The 15,902-nt window shown below is 43.7% G+C and overlaps 1 protein-coding gene across 9 annotated transcripts in view; it reads right to left on the reverse strand.

Moving 5' to 3' along the window:
- The window catches only part of LOC140427824 (type 2 lactosamine alpha-2,3-sialyltransferase-like), a 236,019-nt gene extending 221,543 nt beyond the window's left edge, over window positions 1-14,476 (reverse strand). For 4 of the 9 annotated variants that reach the window (XM_072513535.1, XM_072513531.1, XM_072513532.1 and 1 more), the window contains exon 1: window positions 13,919-14,118. The gene's annotated coding sequence lies outside the window, so the exon portion shown is untranslated. Of the gene's footprint in view, window positions 1-13,290; window positions 13,539-13,918; window positions 14,119-14,461 lie in introns of those variants that run through there. The other 5 variants (XM_072513536.1, XM_072513534.1, XM_072513530.1 and 2 more) reach the window with 3 other exon arrangements.
- Window positions 14,477-15,902: the final 1,426 nt, after the last annotated feature.

Raw genomic sequence — 15,902 nt, forward strand, 5'->3', positions numbered from 1 at the left:
TTTGTATTATAGCCTCATCACTTAAAACAAGGGTGTCCAGACTTCAATGACTTGAGATCAACAGTCAACAGTTAACCTAACACCAATCTACCAGCGCTGCCTGCCTTCCTACCCTGCCCCACCGGGACAGTCAAATCCAAAAACGATATAGACCTTATACAGCTGGTCTACAAGGATAAAAAGAAAAATGCACCAAGGGCACTCCTGCAAACTATTGTTTCCACCCCTAAAGGGTATTAATAAAGCAGTTCAACTCCACTCCCTCAATGCTTCCCCCACCTGGAAACTCAACAAAGGTCAATTTTATATCTTTTATCACAACCCTGCTCGAAACCCACTAAGTCAGCACAACTCCTGATTTCTCCTCTGGTTTGGTGTTTATTTTGGTCTGATTGCACTGGTGTGAGGGCACCTTGGGATAATTAGCTATATTAAATGTGCTAGCTAAAAGAAAATTGTAGAGTGATTTCTTTCTGTTGAGCTTCAGGTATTGGTTCTGGTTCTTAACCATCGTAACAGTTTTCACATTTCATAATTCTCTCATATTTGGAAGCGCAGGAAGCACACGCTGCGCGCACCATTCATGCACGCAAGCGGTTTGTTTGGATCGTGAGGGTTAATGTTCCACCCTATATTAAACTTATAATGCTGGGTGTTCAGGGTGCCACCCTTCGGGAGTGAACCATGCAACCAGAAGATCCTCAAACATGTCCATAATAATAATCTTTATTATTGTCACAAGAAGGCTTACATTACATTGCAATGAAGTTACTGTGAAAACCCCTTAGTCGCCACATTCCGGTACCTGTTCGGATACACAGAAGAATTCAATTCAAAATGTCCAATTCACCTAACAAGCACATCTTTCAGGACTTGTGGGAGGAAACCAGAGCACCCGGAGGAAACCCATGCAGACACGGGGAGAACTTGCAGACTCCGCACAGATAGTGACCTAAACTGGGAATCGAACCAGAGACCCTGATGCTGTGAAGCAACAGTAGTGGCACCATAGCACAGTTGCTTTGTAAAAGTCATCCAGACTCAAAACGTTATCTCTTTTCTCCACAGATGCTGTCAAACTGCTCAAACTTGTCCAGTTGCCCAGTGGTCCACAGCCCCATTACATTGGGTGGATGATGAAGTCCATGTATGAGGGATTAATACAGAGGAGCAATCATTGACACTCTCAACAAATAGTGTTGATTGAATGGGCACAATTGCTTCAGAAGCCAGACTCCCAAATATGGCAATGCAGCTACGGTAGAATGCTCATTCTTGAAATGCTTTGCGAATTGCATGGCCCAGTGCCCCCCTCCACACACGTCTGCCCTTGCTCCGGCACGAACATCTAGCCACAAAGAAGCCACTGTGGAGACTTACCTCTGAAGACCCCTCCATCACGTGAATCCGCAGAGCCCCTTCCTTGCATTGGGATCCTCCAAGTGCTGCACTAAGTACCGTGCAGTCACCTCGGAGTTCCCTTGGTTCAGGCTAACATGTGCACAGTTTCAATGACAGTTGCACATCACACCAATCCGTGATTTAAATTTGATGTCGGGGGACTGACTTGGCCGGGTGGCCATAATAATGAGATGTACATTTATTACAACTACCTTCCCAAGGTTCAATGGCAGAAAATACAGCCTGCCATTTGGAGCGGGGAGGGGGGGGGGGGGGTGCGCGATGCGATCGCGCCCTGAATTTACACCACCGGGAAACATGCATAGGGCCTCCTTGTGATATTGTCCAGTCACGCCACCAAACACACCCAATTGGCAGACAGAAATTCCAAGCAACTGTCCCTTAAAATGTTAATGCAAAGACTCTGGTTGCTGCTGTTCCTGGAAAAGACAGCATTTTATAAGAAAAGGTAATTAAGCAGTTTTTAAAAAGCTGGAAACCTCTTGACCCTGGTAGTTTCTTCAAGGCTGTTTCCACATGGTAGTTTATGCTTTGAAGAAAACAATGCCTAGAAAACTATTTAAAAGCTGGATTTGACTTGGCTTTGGAGGAGGAGAAGGATCAACAGCTTGCGTAAAGGCAACAACGCCCTTTATGGTCCAGACCCATTCCAAAGTCGCAAGTGAATGGAAGCTGCTCCTTAAGTTGATCGATGTGCTGAAATGGAGTGTCTGCAAGTTTTCCTCAAAGTCTACCTGAAAAGTCTCCCGCTGGTGTGGTGGGCAAGCCAAGCAAAATGCTGTGTACATCGACGGGATCGGTCAATGGCGAGCAGCCCCCACTGCTGGAAAACTCGCCGCAGGGTGGCTGGAAAATCCCACCCTTGTCTTTTGGCAGAATTCATTTTGTATTTAGAAAGAGTAATATTATACTTCCATATTTCATACGGTATATTAATCACCTTTGCCTTTCTACTTCTCAAGACTGGTTTAGTAATAGAGCGGGATTTTCTGCACCACCTGCCATGTATTTGATGGTGGCGAAGGTGGCCCACCATTGGCTGGCAGTGGGATATTCTGGTCCCGCTGTTGTCAGTGGAGTTTCCAATTGAATACACCACCTGCAACGGGAAACTCAAAACCGGAAAGGGGGGGGGGGAAATCATTTAAATATCTGTTGTGACTTGTGGAGTTGTGGAACTAGCGACAGACAGTGCACCCCTCTCATCATGATGATAACAAGATCTACCTAACCTGTTCAACAACATCTCTTAATTCAGCTCCTTAGCACTGCCGCAGACCTATGCTTTTACTCCCCGTTGAAGTATTGTGAATAAAGCTTCCATCAACAATACTCAAAATTTCACTCCGACTTCCTGAAGAACATTTGAGATTATGACCAGATGCATGAGTTTGATCAGATGCTCATTGCCAACCTCAAGGCAAAAGAATTCTAATTCATTAACTGATAAGTATTGCCTGATGGATCTTGCCTGCCCAAAGACTGGCATATTCCAGTGATACCAGATAATTCCTGGTGAAAAATATGCCAGAAGCAGCAAGGTGCATGCAAAATGCTGGAAATGTCTTATTGCTGCACAAGTGCAGAGATCAAATGCTTTACTAGGCTTAATTAAACTGACACATCTGGATGGGGTAGTAACGATTGTGAGGGAGCGTTCATTAAACCTAGGTCAGGTATGATGGCATAAAGGAAAACACAGAGGAAGCACCTGTCATCTGATGGAACATGCAACCGTTATAAAACTAATCAAATTCCAAATGACACCTCGACCCAGGACACTTGAATTCTCTGGCATCTGCGTTTAGTTGCTTTACTCCTGCCCAAGGACACCAGCTGTGTTACAATCAAGAGTAAACTACGAAACGTTATTACTGTATGCCAACGGAACTTCACTGATTCAGTTTCAAGCAGAAGTTAACAAATCTTACCTCTCTAATGACACATCAAGACCTACTGTAACCATGTAAAATGGCTGCGTTCCGATTAATCTGGCCAAAATGCAGTTTAAAACGGCTAACCCGAAAGACTGCTGGGAAAAGCAGCCAAGAAGACAGAAGCAGGCAGCTGCAGGCAGGTTTGCATATTCAGCTCTGGGAACGTAGCCCAGATCGATACTCAGGGCTATCAACAGCCCATCAACCCAGGTATCCGCAGTTGCATTCAGGACTGTTTACACCTAATCTACTCAGACATCCACAGTTAAATCGGCTATCCCCGGGAACAATTGCAACATATTAGCAATTGAATACCGGGCCAGACCTGTCGGCGCCTGCAGTGGCCGAACAAAGACAGGTGAGCGACCACCCGCCGATCGAGGAATCGCCTCGCCATTGGACACATCGACCCCAGAGATGGGGGACAGAATCCAATCACTTGGGACTCCGGGTCAAGGGTCGCCCTGGGAGGCGGGAAGCCCCTGGGCCCTATAAAAGTAAAGGTCCAAGTTCAGATCGCTCTCTCTCTCTCATCTTCGCCTGCTCGAGACCTTCGCAAGACCAGCCACCGTGTATCGTAAGTTTGAATCCAACGATCGCTATCCGGTAGAGACACCTAGCCACCGACCTGTAACAGCCTTTTGAATCCCGCGGGCCAGATTTGATTGGACAAGCCATTCGTTTCCCTGACCTGGTGGGCTCTTCCTAAGTTAAGTATTGGCCAGTAGTAATAGGTTTGTTATATAGAAAGTAGTATTAGGGTATTAATATTGCTCGTTGTATATAATAAATGACCGTTGTTTTAATCCTTACTAAGCGGTGTGCTGTGTTATTAATCATAACCTGAACTTGAACCACGTGGCGGTATCATAAAGATACCTGGCGACTCATGAGCAAAGGTGACCTAAACAGAGCAAATAGATTAAAGCTAGAAAGAGCAACACTACTTATCAAAATGCAAAAAAATGCCACATTATACAGAACAATCAGAGTTTTTATTTTAAAGGAGATGGTTGAAAACTACCCAATTTAAATTTAAATGTTGTGAGGTATAAACAGAATGCATGAATAAGAGAAATTATTAATATTTATGCCACACATGTTATTGATCATAACTTACTCACTATTCAGTAATCCTACTCTTTGGGTGTAAATTATATTCCACAACTGTAACACCTATATTAGGAGCTATTAGGCTGGGCATTGATGCACATCCAAACCGGGATGCCATGAAATCCGGAGAAAAAAATCTTCCATCCCTCCTCCATTTGCCATTGTTTCCAAATAAATTAAAATTAAAATTGTGCTGTGCGGCATTAGCAACGGCATTTAAAGCAATTATTAATGTTGCGGTTTCACGTATGAAAGCCATCAGCAACTCAAGTTTTTTTTCCATGCACGACAAAATTAAAAGCAACAAGTTTTAATTATAACTCGTTAAAAATGATGTGCTCTTCACACATGAAAGAATCCTTCCCACTTGCCTCTCTTCATGGTGGCTTCTTGCCTGCCTCACTGTTCCTCACCCTCCCCCACCAACCAATTGATAGAAAAGGTCCCCTAAATTTAAGATAGGGAAGACTAAAAACAAAGTGCCTCCATGTACAAGGGAAGGCGCATGCGCCATGAACCATTGATGGAGCAGTTGAAGATGGTTTGACCTATGCACTGCCCGGAGGAACTGCTGCAGTGATGTCCTGGAGCGGAGATGATTGTCTTGGCAGGTTACATTTGCCTTTAATACCTGCAGCAAACAAAATCAAAACCAGCCTGCTTTCTTTTCCATTCCTGATTATTATCTGATGTTGTTACTATCATCTTGCTTTCTCCAAAATTACCCACCTCAACACTTTCCAGACAGAGGTCACTGAATATTAATTTGGAGAAGGAATAATAGCCGTTTCTTCCCTCCCTAGTCAGAAACATCTAGGTCAGTGGTAACGCCTGACTGTTGATCCAGCAAGATCAAGCTGGGAATCGAGTCTGCAAATTTCTGGTCCGCATGACTAAGTGAGCACCAGGTGATGTCAAAAACCAATAGGCTACAACAGACTTTTTAAATTAACTTTGAGGCTTACTTAGGCCACATCAATGGAAGCAGCAGGTGATGTCAGTTGAAATAATGTTAACACTGCCAACTAGGGTTGAGAATTCACTGGAGAAATTAGGGAGTAGAAAAACATTCTATATTTCGAATTCCCAAGTTACAGTGTTCAGGTAAACATCCATTTTTCTGATCACGATCCAGTGCACAATAAATATTTGTTGGTTCTTCTTACCCTACGAAGCACAGAGAAACTAACCTCTACAATGAGAATATCTAAATAATCAAAGGAATTATTTAAAGATTACGAATTATTTCTAACCATTACACGGAATCTAGATTTTATGGAGCCCTTGCACGGTTCAGAATGGGTATGTTGCCTAGTTCTGATGGGCGGCATGCCAGATTGCTGAAGATGGTGGGAGTGGAAATAGGGAAGGCTCGTCATAACCTTCCATTTGTATTCCCTGTCATTTTTTTAGGCAAGAGCAGCAATCAATTTGCATGATGAGATCCCACATACAGTTGTGAGATAACTGACAAGATATTCAGTTTAGGCAGTAGCAGTTGATGGATTATTACAGGTAAGATCACTCGGAAACTCCTTTTGTATTGTTGAACAAAAGGAGTTTCCAAGTGTTCTTTCCAGTATGAATTCATCAGCTGTTACCCAAACTGAATATCTAGTCCGTTATCTCACAACTGTATGTGGGATCTTGCCATGTGCAAACTGGCTGCTGCTCTTGCCTGCAAAGGAAATACAAATGGCAAATAATGCCATTTAGCTGGGCAGGCTAATAGGGAGTGTTGTACTATCAGAGGCCCTCGGTGAAGCATCGAATTGTCCATCTGGACCATAGGCTCAATTTTTAACAGCGTGCCTTGAAACTGTGACCCTCCAACTCAGAAGCAGCAGAACCACCACTGAGCCATGTGGGACACGCATAGAATGGGTTTAGTGAGATTAAGGGGGGTATTTATTAGGAGACTCGCAAGGCACAAGTGAACCAAGTAAAAGTTCAGAAGCAGGAACTTGATGCATGTCTGGGCACAGTGACTGTGAACCATATACTGTGGTAATTGTAGTCAAACAGGTACTGGACAACTGTACCACATCGCTGTTTTCCTTCAATGGGAAAGTGGCCATATTAGTATAGTCACTTATTTGATAAATGACGGGGCAGAATATTCACTGATAAAATGCATTAACCTTATACTTGCCCTCAGGAGCTGTAAGAAGGAGAGTTGAGGACAATAATAATATTGAACACTAGAAATATTACCAGTTCCATGTCCTTCCCTCTGTCCCATGTTGTATGCAGATGCACTTGCACACTATATGGAAATGGAAGGCCCAAAATGCCGGTTTCCAAACAGCAATTGATTTTGCTGTATTAAAAAAAATGGTTACTGCACAATCATCTTCACTCTAGCCAGAATGGGCAGACTCTTTCCCACATCCATTGGCCATCTCACCCCCAACGAGCAAGACACTGCTACAAAATTTCTGGCCATCAGTGAAGACGGTAGTTTCTTCCACTTTCTGTAAAAGGATCCCATGTTTGAGAATCAGGACACAGTCAAGGCTAGTGTCAGCTCTCTGCACTTTAAGCACCAGATCCCTTGTCTCCTGGCTTTCATCTAAAATTTGGTGAAGGAAAACTGCTTTAAGTTGACAATCAATTTCAATAATATGTCAGCAATGAATATTTAAATCATAGAAGACATGTTCAGGTAAACACCATCAATTTATTATTGTCATTGATTTGAGACATAAGAACATAAGAACTAGGAGCAGGAGTAGGCCATCTGGCCCCTCGAGCCTGCTCCACCATTCAATGAGATCATGGTTGATCTTTTGTGGACTCAGCTCCACTTTCCTGCCCGAACACATAACCCTTAATCCCTTTATTCTTCAAAAAACTATCTTTATCTTAAAAACATTTAATGAAGGAGCCTCTACTGCTTCACTGGGCAAGGAATTCCATAGATTCACAACCCTTTGGGTGAAGAAGTTCCTCGTAACCTCAGTCCTAAATCTACTTCCCCTTATTTTGAGGCTATGCCCCCTAGTTCTGCTTTCACCCGCCAGTGGAAACTACCTGTCCGCATCTATCCTATCTATTCCCTTCATAATCTTATATGTTTCTATAAGATCCCCCCTCATCCTTCTAAATTCCAACGAGTACAGTCCCAGTCTTCTCAGCCTCTCCTCGTAATCCAACCCCTTCAGCTCTGGGATTAACCTAGTGAATCTCCTCTGCACACCCTCCAGTGCCAGTACGTCCTTTCTCAAGTAAGGAGACCAAAACTGAACACAAAACTCCAGGTGTGGCCTCACTAACACCTTATACAATTGCAGCAGAACCTCCCTAGTCTTAAACTCCATCCCTCTAGCAATGAAGGACAAAATTCTTAATCACCTGTTGCACCTGTAAACCAACATTTTGCGACTCATGCACTAGCACACCCAGGTCTCTCTGCACAGCATCTACTCTCTCTTTCCCAATCAAATCTTCAAAACTCTCCTCATATTTTTCCTTGAGTTTTTGTAATTTTTCCTCAACTTCTTTCAGATCTTTTCACCACCTTACAGAATGACAAATTAGAAAACTATTTAAGATAATGATTATTGTCTTGCTCAGAACTCTGGAGACCCTATAAAGGCACAAGTCGGGAATGTGATGGAATACTTCACACTTCCTTGTGCAGTTCCAACAACACTCCAGACATTCAACACCACATAGGACAAAACAATATGCATGATAGGCATCTCATCCACCACCTTAACACTCACTCCCTCCATCAGCAGGGCAACATGAATATGACATTTACCTACACTGCAGCACCAGCCACTCCTCCATCAACAATACTTTTCAAATCCATAGTCTCTACCACGTAGAAGGGCAAACACAGAAGGTTCACGCGAACACCACAAACTCCAAGTTATGCACCTTCTTGGCTTGGAAAACTTACTGGGCCACATCTTCAACCCAGTGATGAAAGGTCATGGCCCGCTGGAGCTACAAGAGTGTAAAGCGCACTGACCTACTCGGTAAAAACTTTGTTCAGCTGAGGCTGCTTGGGGCCTGCAGCGAACGTCCCCCAAGACCACAGCATGATGCAATTCCAGCGAGCTCAGTGAGGCCATACTCCTTTTCTTTTAAAACCACACTGGCAGCCAGATTGGTTTAAAGGAACCAATGAAATTGATGGGGCGGGGAAAGTGTTGCGCTAAGTTCATGGAATTTAGGGGATCCGGGGCTGGGTGAGGTGGTTGGGTCTGCTACTGGGGGAATTTGAGTATGCTCAGTTCGGAGTGGGGGGGTAGGGGGGTCTGTTCCCAGCAGGGGTGTTGGATCCACACTAGATTGCGAGCCGGAAGGGTCCAGAGATTTGGGGGTGTCCCGTGTGGGGCTCGGTCTGGGTGTTTAAAATAGTTCTGCTTAGGCTAGAAGGGTTTTATTTCTGCCAACAGTAACTACTGGTGCAAAACCAACAGAGCTATCTGACGTTAGTGATTTAAAATCACTTTTTCAGATGATTTCCAGCATGGCGCAATTGTCCAGGGGAAGCTATTGCTTTGCCATGTAAAGCTTTTGCATGGGAACTTCCGAGAGGGATTCCCCAATGTATCTTTGGGGTAACCCCCAAATCTGACACTGGGGAGCCAGGAAGTTACAAGGCATTGTCTTTTCTTCAGTGCCATGGAGGTCTAAATCCTGAAAATTCCTAACAGCACAGTTCACCATCAAAACTGCGATGGTTGAAGATAACGGTTCACCAACATTTTCTAATGGACATTTGGGAATAGGTAATAAATATTAGCTTTTGTCAGTGATGTCCACATCCCATGAATGAATAAAGAGGGATCTTGAAAAGTAGTTTTCCAACACGAGATCCATATTTCCATTCAGTCGAACCTTATCCACATATATAACAGGTATCACAATGTAAAGCTTTAGAAAGTATGCATTGTAGTCAAAATTTTGCTCAATAAGCCTTTAAGTTATATTAAAAATACAACTGTTCCATTCTCCAAATAGCCCATTGCTCTCGAACTGTATTGCTCCGAGCTACAGAAAGGGCTGATCTGCATTGTCTATTGTGAGAACATTGGAGGAAGGAAGACAAACCAGCATATTTATGCAGAATTTTCCTGTACATCTAGGAATTTTGTGTTGTAGCTGAAGGCTTTAAGTTTACAGTGACTGCTTTAAGAATTTAGCTCAAACAACAATTCCAAGGATATGTAGATTACAGTATAGAACAATCATATTCCATTCCAATTTGACCAATTAGACAAAGTGTAGCTTTGGCATTAGACTCATTAAGCACCAGTTTTATAGCTGTAGCTGGCACGGGTGACAATTCGTGACAAACACAAACCACACCACTAATTCCCTAATCGTGCAAAGTCAATCCTCCAGGCTTGTAAATTTAATTTGAATGACGAGGTTATATTCATAACAGTGATATGCCAGCTGCTCCTCGAAATTAGAACACACACGACACCGCACATGTGCTGTGAAGCTCCACAGAATGGATCGACCAGTAGCGGGTGTGCCGAGTGTAAATCTGGTTGAGACTATTGTGACAGCAGTGTTTGATCATCTTCGCTCATAGTGGACAGATAATTGCAACAATGGAATGAGTAAAATATCAAATCAGTTAAATGGAGGTGGGTGCCAAGAGGGATTAAGCTGGAGATTTCATCACATGAATGGCCCCCATGCCAGCCATTTAGACAGCCAACACATTCATCTATGTGACACAACGCCTTCCTACACCAATGGGAAAACAAAAAGACGCATTACCAAATCGGATGATGGCCAACAGTCAGCCCAACATCCTTCTTTGCCATTTTCAATATTTTTATACCTGGTATAAAGGAATACTAAAACAACTTTCCGAAAACAAAGATTTCTTCAAATATCCTGATGATTTTCCTTGCACACAGCACTCCAGTGTCCGGGGAAATGATCTTCATTCCTGGAGACTCCAAACCAATTTGGAAGGTTGGCAACACTAACCAAGGCAGCCAAATAGTTCCTTTCTTTAATATTCTGCAATAGACTACAGATTAAATTCTCTATTTCCAAAGTACTGCAATGTGAAAATGGTGCACGATCAATTACACTCAAAGACAAGGTTGTAACATAACTGAAGGCTTTAATCGACTAGAACTGTTCCCCAGCAGCTTCGGTACAGAAAGTGAGGGCTGCTGGGACAGCACCGGTTCTTATACCCCGCCTGTCAAGGCGGAGCTACATATCAACAGCCAATGGTAAAGTCGTAGGTTTAACCAATGGTTTTTGGCCTCTTGGGTACTGTAATACCTGATAATACCACAGACAATATCCAGCTTTTCACTCCATACAGAAACAGCAATACGACGAGCCTGGAAAAAACATCAGCCAAATTTAAGAGCATCGACACAAACTAAATTTGATCATTGATAGAAAACACTAAACTCAGCCAGGCCTATTAAAAGTGTGCTTGCATAGCAATATCCTATTGTTGAACATCTGCATTTCTCTCTGGCTTGGAGTGATGTCAAAAACACAATATAAACAAAACTCATGACATGCCCAAACATTATCCCAGGAAAGATAGAAGATTCCCTGTGCACACCTATACAAGCACCTATATAACGTAACATCCACATTCAAATGCACATAACAATTATGGCAACAATCTCAAAAGGGCCAAATTACCTCTTATGACACCCCAGGAAGCAGGGGATAAGAGTAACTTACTGCAAGTGCACGAGGGGAAGAGTACCTGCAATTTCTCTGCCCTGGGTTATTTACAATCCAGGTGAAGATTTGCCACCTAGAAGCAACAGGAGCAAAGTTGGACCTTCAACCACAAAAATATACATTATAGAAATGAGTTTTGGATTTTCCTCATCAGGGGTTGAATCGGTGTTCACACATCAACCAGAAGTCCACCTTGCTTAATAATATTACTTCCCCCCCCTCCTCACATTGACATTGAAAGTACATCCAAACCCCAACATGAAATCTTCACCACCTGGAAGTGGTCCTCCATACATACTCTGCTAACATTCAGCTGTAAAGAATACTCAATCTATTATGCCCACTGGTTACAAATAGATGTGATATTCACTACTGTCTGCATGACTTCCTGCTTGACTTCTCATAGGTGCAACATCTCAAATAAGTTAGAATCTGAAGGATGCAATAGACTGAAGTTAAGATCTTCCAAACTGTTTCATTCATTCAAGGGCTGCAGGCTTCACTGGCTAGGTCAGCATTTAATGGGCATTTCAATTTGCCCTTGAGAATTGAACAAAATTCGACCAGTGATAGGCAATACTAAGTGTGCGTGTGTTTATGTGCGCTATGTGCTTGCACTAAGTAGCGCCATAGCAACTGACCTTTGATAAATACCAAATTCCTCTTTGTCTTCATGCACCTTGGAAGTGTTTTATTTTATTATGCTAAAGGCGCTATAAAAATACACATTGTTGCTGGTTTTGATTCTGGGTTGGTTTCCTTCATGCTCAAAGTATTGCAGAATTACACAGTAGATTACCATGATCCAGAGATGTACTGTAAAGCGCTATCTGATGATTGAGGCAGTTAAATATCGCTTCAAGGTGTCAGTCCTATATTCTATACTGATCTGGGCAATGGCCTTGTTGCCTATAGCTAGAAACGGCTCATTTACAAACCCGAGCAACCGCTTTCTGCACCCTAATAGATTGCCTTGCAATGAATTGCAACTGCTGCCAGAAAACAGACACGGTTCAGCAAGATCGTATTTTTCTGGTCACTGAATAACGAACCATTATAGGTTTTGCCTAGATGTGCTCAGCACAAACGTCACTTCCGAGGATAAGTCCTTGCTTTCTGTGAACAAGAACTTGACTATTAAATAAATGGATCCTCTGGGAAAACAATGGATTGATGTAATGTTGATATTTACATCAGAAATAGCTCAAGCCTCCTGGCCAACAGGCCATGCAGATCAGTGAAAACAAGAGTAATTGGTTCAAGATTGTGCCTAGAAGCAAGTTGTTCAGCATATATTTTTAAAATGATGTTCTTAATTCTCACCACTACTTTCAAATTGATTTCTGAAACTTCTATGTTCATAGAGCTGTCACCAGACCGACGTCTGTACATATAATACAGTGCAATCTGCGTAGATACATCTGAAGACAGGGTGCCCCGATGGGCCAAAGGGCCTCTTCTGTGCTGTATTATTCTGTGCCAGTAGATGCTTGCATTGCGTGTTAATGAGCAATGGCATCCTGTTTGCCCAGAAAATGTTATGTGCTGAGACTTTGTGTGCCTGCTCATTTCAATGCTTTTCTTTTAACTGATTAATTGGAATGAGCTTTTCACCTTCCCACCTGAATTAGAGGTGCAGGGTGTGAACACCACTCCAGGCTGAGACAGCAATTCCAGCTGCGAATTCTGGGTTGAAATCCAGCCGGATACTATTTTCTGGGGGAGGTGTGGGTGGCTTCTCCCTCCTCATATTGTGTTTTGGGCCAATCAACCAAACAGAAGAACAGAAATTAACCGAGAGTCCATAAAAGCTTCCTACCATTAAAAAAAACATCTTAATGATGGTTACAGCAAGGGGAGGTGCGTTCACATCAGTTTGTCAGACTGTTACAGAATAGCCAAGATTAATAATTAGCTAAAACAGTTTGACCCATTTTCCACAGATAATGAGGCATAGGCCAAGGAGAAAAGGGCAGGATTTCACAAATGGCCAAAACTGGGGGAATGCAGTTAGTTGGGACAGGGTTGCTGGGCCGGAGCAGGTTACAGAGGGTAGGGTAGATGTCAGAATACAGAGGGCTTTAAACACACACACACACAAAAAAGCGAGAACCTCAATACTGACCGAGCGTCGCGACCACAAGAGTTCGCCGGTGGGTCCACGAGTAAATGTGCAAGTTAAGAAAAATCAGCAAAATTCCAAAATGACTCTACTGCATTAGATGCCAGCCAGGGCACGGGACTATCAGCCTGAATTTCCCCTTCAATCACCACCCGGAAACCAGGCATCATCATCTGCACAGAAGGCGATCGACAACAGCACAACCGCCACGATTTGCTGCCCCAAGTTGAAACGCGAGAAGTAACTGATTTAAATGAGAATTGTAAACCACAACTTCTGCAGTGGAACCGTCCCCCTGAGAGAATGAAAAATCCCAAAGAGAAGGGGAGGGAGGGAGGGGGGGGGGGAAGACAGCAAAAATATTCAACAGCTCAGAATGATAAAAACAGATGTCTTAAGAGAGAGTGTGTGTGTGTGTACAGCTAGCACGGAGGGCATAAGAGCGAAGGCAGAGAAAAAAAACTCAGCAATAAAAACAGGAAGAGTAATTTAAATATCAGATGGTTGCGAAAGTTGGTTAAGGGGAGGGAATTAACAGCAATTATGGTTCACCACGAGTTTGGGGGGGGGGGTAAATAATCACCACACATGAGCCACCACCCCCACACACGGTGAAGTACAACTACATTACCCCCGTGGTAACGGCGAGGAGCAGCTGGGGCTTGATCGATGCCGGGAGGAGAGAAAAAGACGAGCAAGAAGGATTCCGTTATCCGCCCTCTCCACTAACGGCTTCTGCTGCAGTGAGGGCGGGACAGGCTGCGGCCGCACCAGCTGTCAGGGGATGGTGCTCTCTCCGGGAGGGTAAACTCCACAGCAGCAGCAACCCTCCCCGCAGACAATCTGCAGCCCTCCCTAAACACGTCCTGAAATCGTCACAGGCGCAAGTTTTAAAACAAAAAAAATCAGGTTGTCATTCATACCTCCCAGGATTTCCCAACCTGTGCTGCTGTGGAGTTTACCCTCCCGGAGAGAGCACCATCCCCTGACAGCTGATTTTCCGCTGATGGACAAGCTTTTTTGGGTGGGGTGGAGTCACACGCAGAAAAACATTTGATCGGTTTAACCTTTAACTCCCCCCCCCCCCCCCCCGCGCAAAAAAAAACATTAACTTAATTGCATTTCTGCGCATCCATCTTTTTGTCGAATCGTCAGAACAAAGGAATCCACCCACCTTGCTGCTCTTAAGTCTTCACTCAGTCAGGTAAACCAAGTTAAAACTGGGAAATTATCCATTTAGTCGGGAAGAGTAAGAAAGCATGTGACCTAAATGGTGAGAGGCTGCAGAGGGATCTGGGTGTCCTAGGGCATCAAATGTCAACGGGCAATAATATGCAGGTACAGCAATTAGGAAAGCTAAAATAATGTTATCATTTATTATGAGGTGAATTGACAAAAGTAGGGGAGTTATGCTGTCTGTGTGGAGTCTACATTCTCCCCGTGTGCGTGGGTTTCCTCCGGGTGCTCCGGTTTCCTCGCACAGTCTAAAGATGTGCAGATTAGGTGGATTGGCCATGATAAATTGTCCCTTAATGTCCAAAAGGTTAGGTGGGGTTACTGGATTACGGGGATAGTACAGGTTTTGGGCCAAATAGGGTGCTCTTTCAGAGGATCGGTGCAAACTCGAAGGGTCTCTTTCTGCACTGTAGGGATTCTATGATTAATGTTGTATGATATTGTGTACAGTTTTGGTCTCCATAATTGAGAAAGGATGCAAATGCATTAGAAGCAATTCAGAGAAGGTTTACTAGACTAATATCTGGAAAGGGCAGGGTGTCTTAGGAGGAAAGGTTGAACAGGCCAGGTTTATGTCTGCTGGAATTTAGGAGTATAAGAGAGTGGCTTGATCATCATGTGTAAGATCCTGAAGAGTCTTGGCAGGGTGGATGTGGAGAGGATGTTACCCCTTGTGCGAGAATCTAGAACTAGGAGTCACTGTTCAAAAGTAAAGGGTCGCTCATTTAAGATCAAGATAAGGAGAATTGTTTTTCCTCTGGGGATTGAGAGTCTTTGGAACTCTCTTCCTTAATGGGCAGGGGACGCAGAGTCTTTGAATATTTTTAAGGCAGAGATAGATAATTGATTAACAAAGAGGTGAAAGGTCAACAGGGGTAGCTAGGAATGTGGAGTTGAGATTACAAATCAGATCAGCCATGATCTTTTTAAAAAAATATATATTTATTAAAGTTTTTTAACACAATTTTTCTCCCTTACAAACAATAACCCCCCCCCCCCCCCCCCCCCGTAACAAAAAAAAAAGAGAAATCGCGCAGAGCAAGATATATACATGGCAAAATGATATATTTACACAGCTTTGTACACTGGCCCTCACCCGTACCTGCCAGTTTCCCAACCCTTCATGTTATCTCTTGCTCATCCACCCCCCCAGGCAGTCCCCCCCCCCCCCCCCCCGCCCAAGGTTGCTACTGCTGCTGCTGACCGACCTTCCTCTAACGCTCCGCGAGATAGTCTAGGAACTGATGCCACCGCCTGTAGAACCCCTGCGCAGACCCTCTCAAGGCAAACTTGATCCTCTCCAACTTTATGAACCCAGCAATATCATTTATCCAGGCCTCCACGCTGGGGGGCTTCGCCTCCTTCCACATTAGCAAGAT

Source organism: Scyliorhinus torazame, chromosome 8, assembly GCF_047496885.1.
Source record: "Scyliorhinus torazame isolate Kashiwa2021f chromosome 8, sScyTor2.1, whole genome shotgun sequence".
Classification (NCBI taxonomy): domain Eukaryota; kingdom Metazoa; phylum Chordata; class Chondrichthyes; order Carcharhiniformes; family Scyliorhinidae; genus Scyliorhinus; species Scyliorhinus torazame.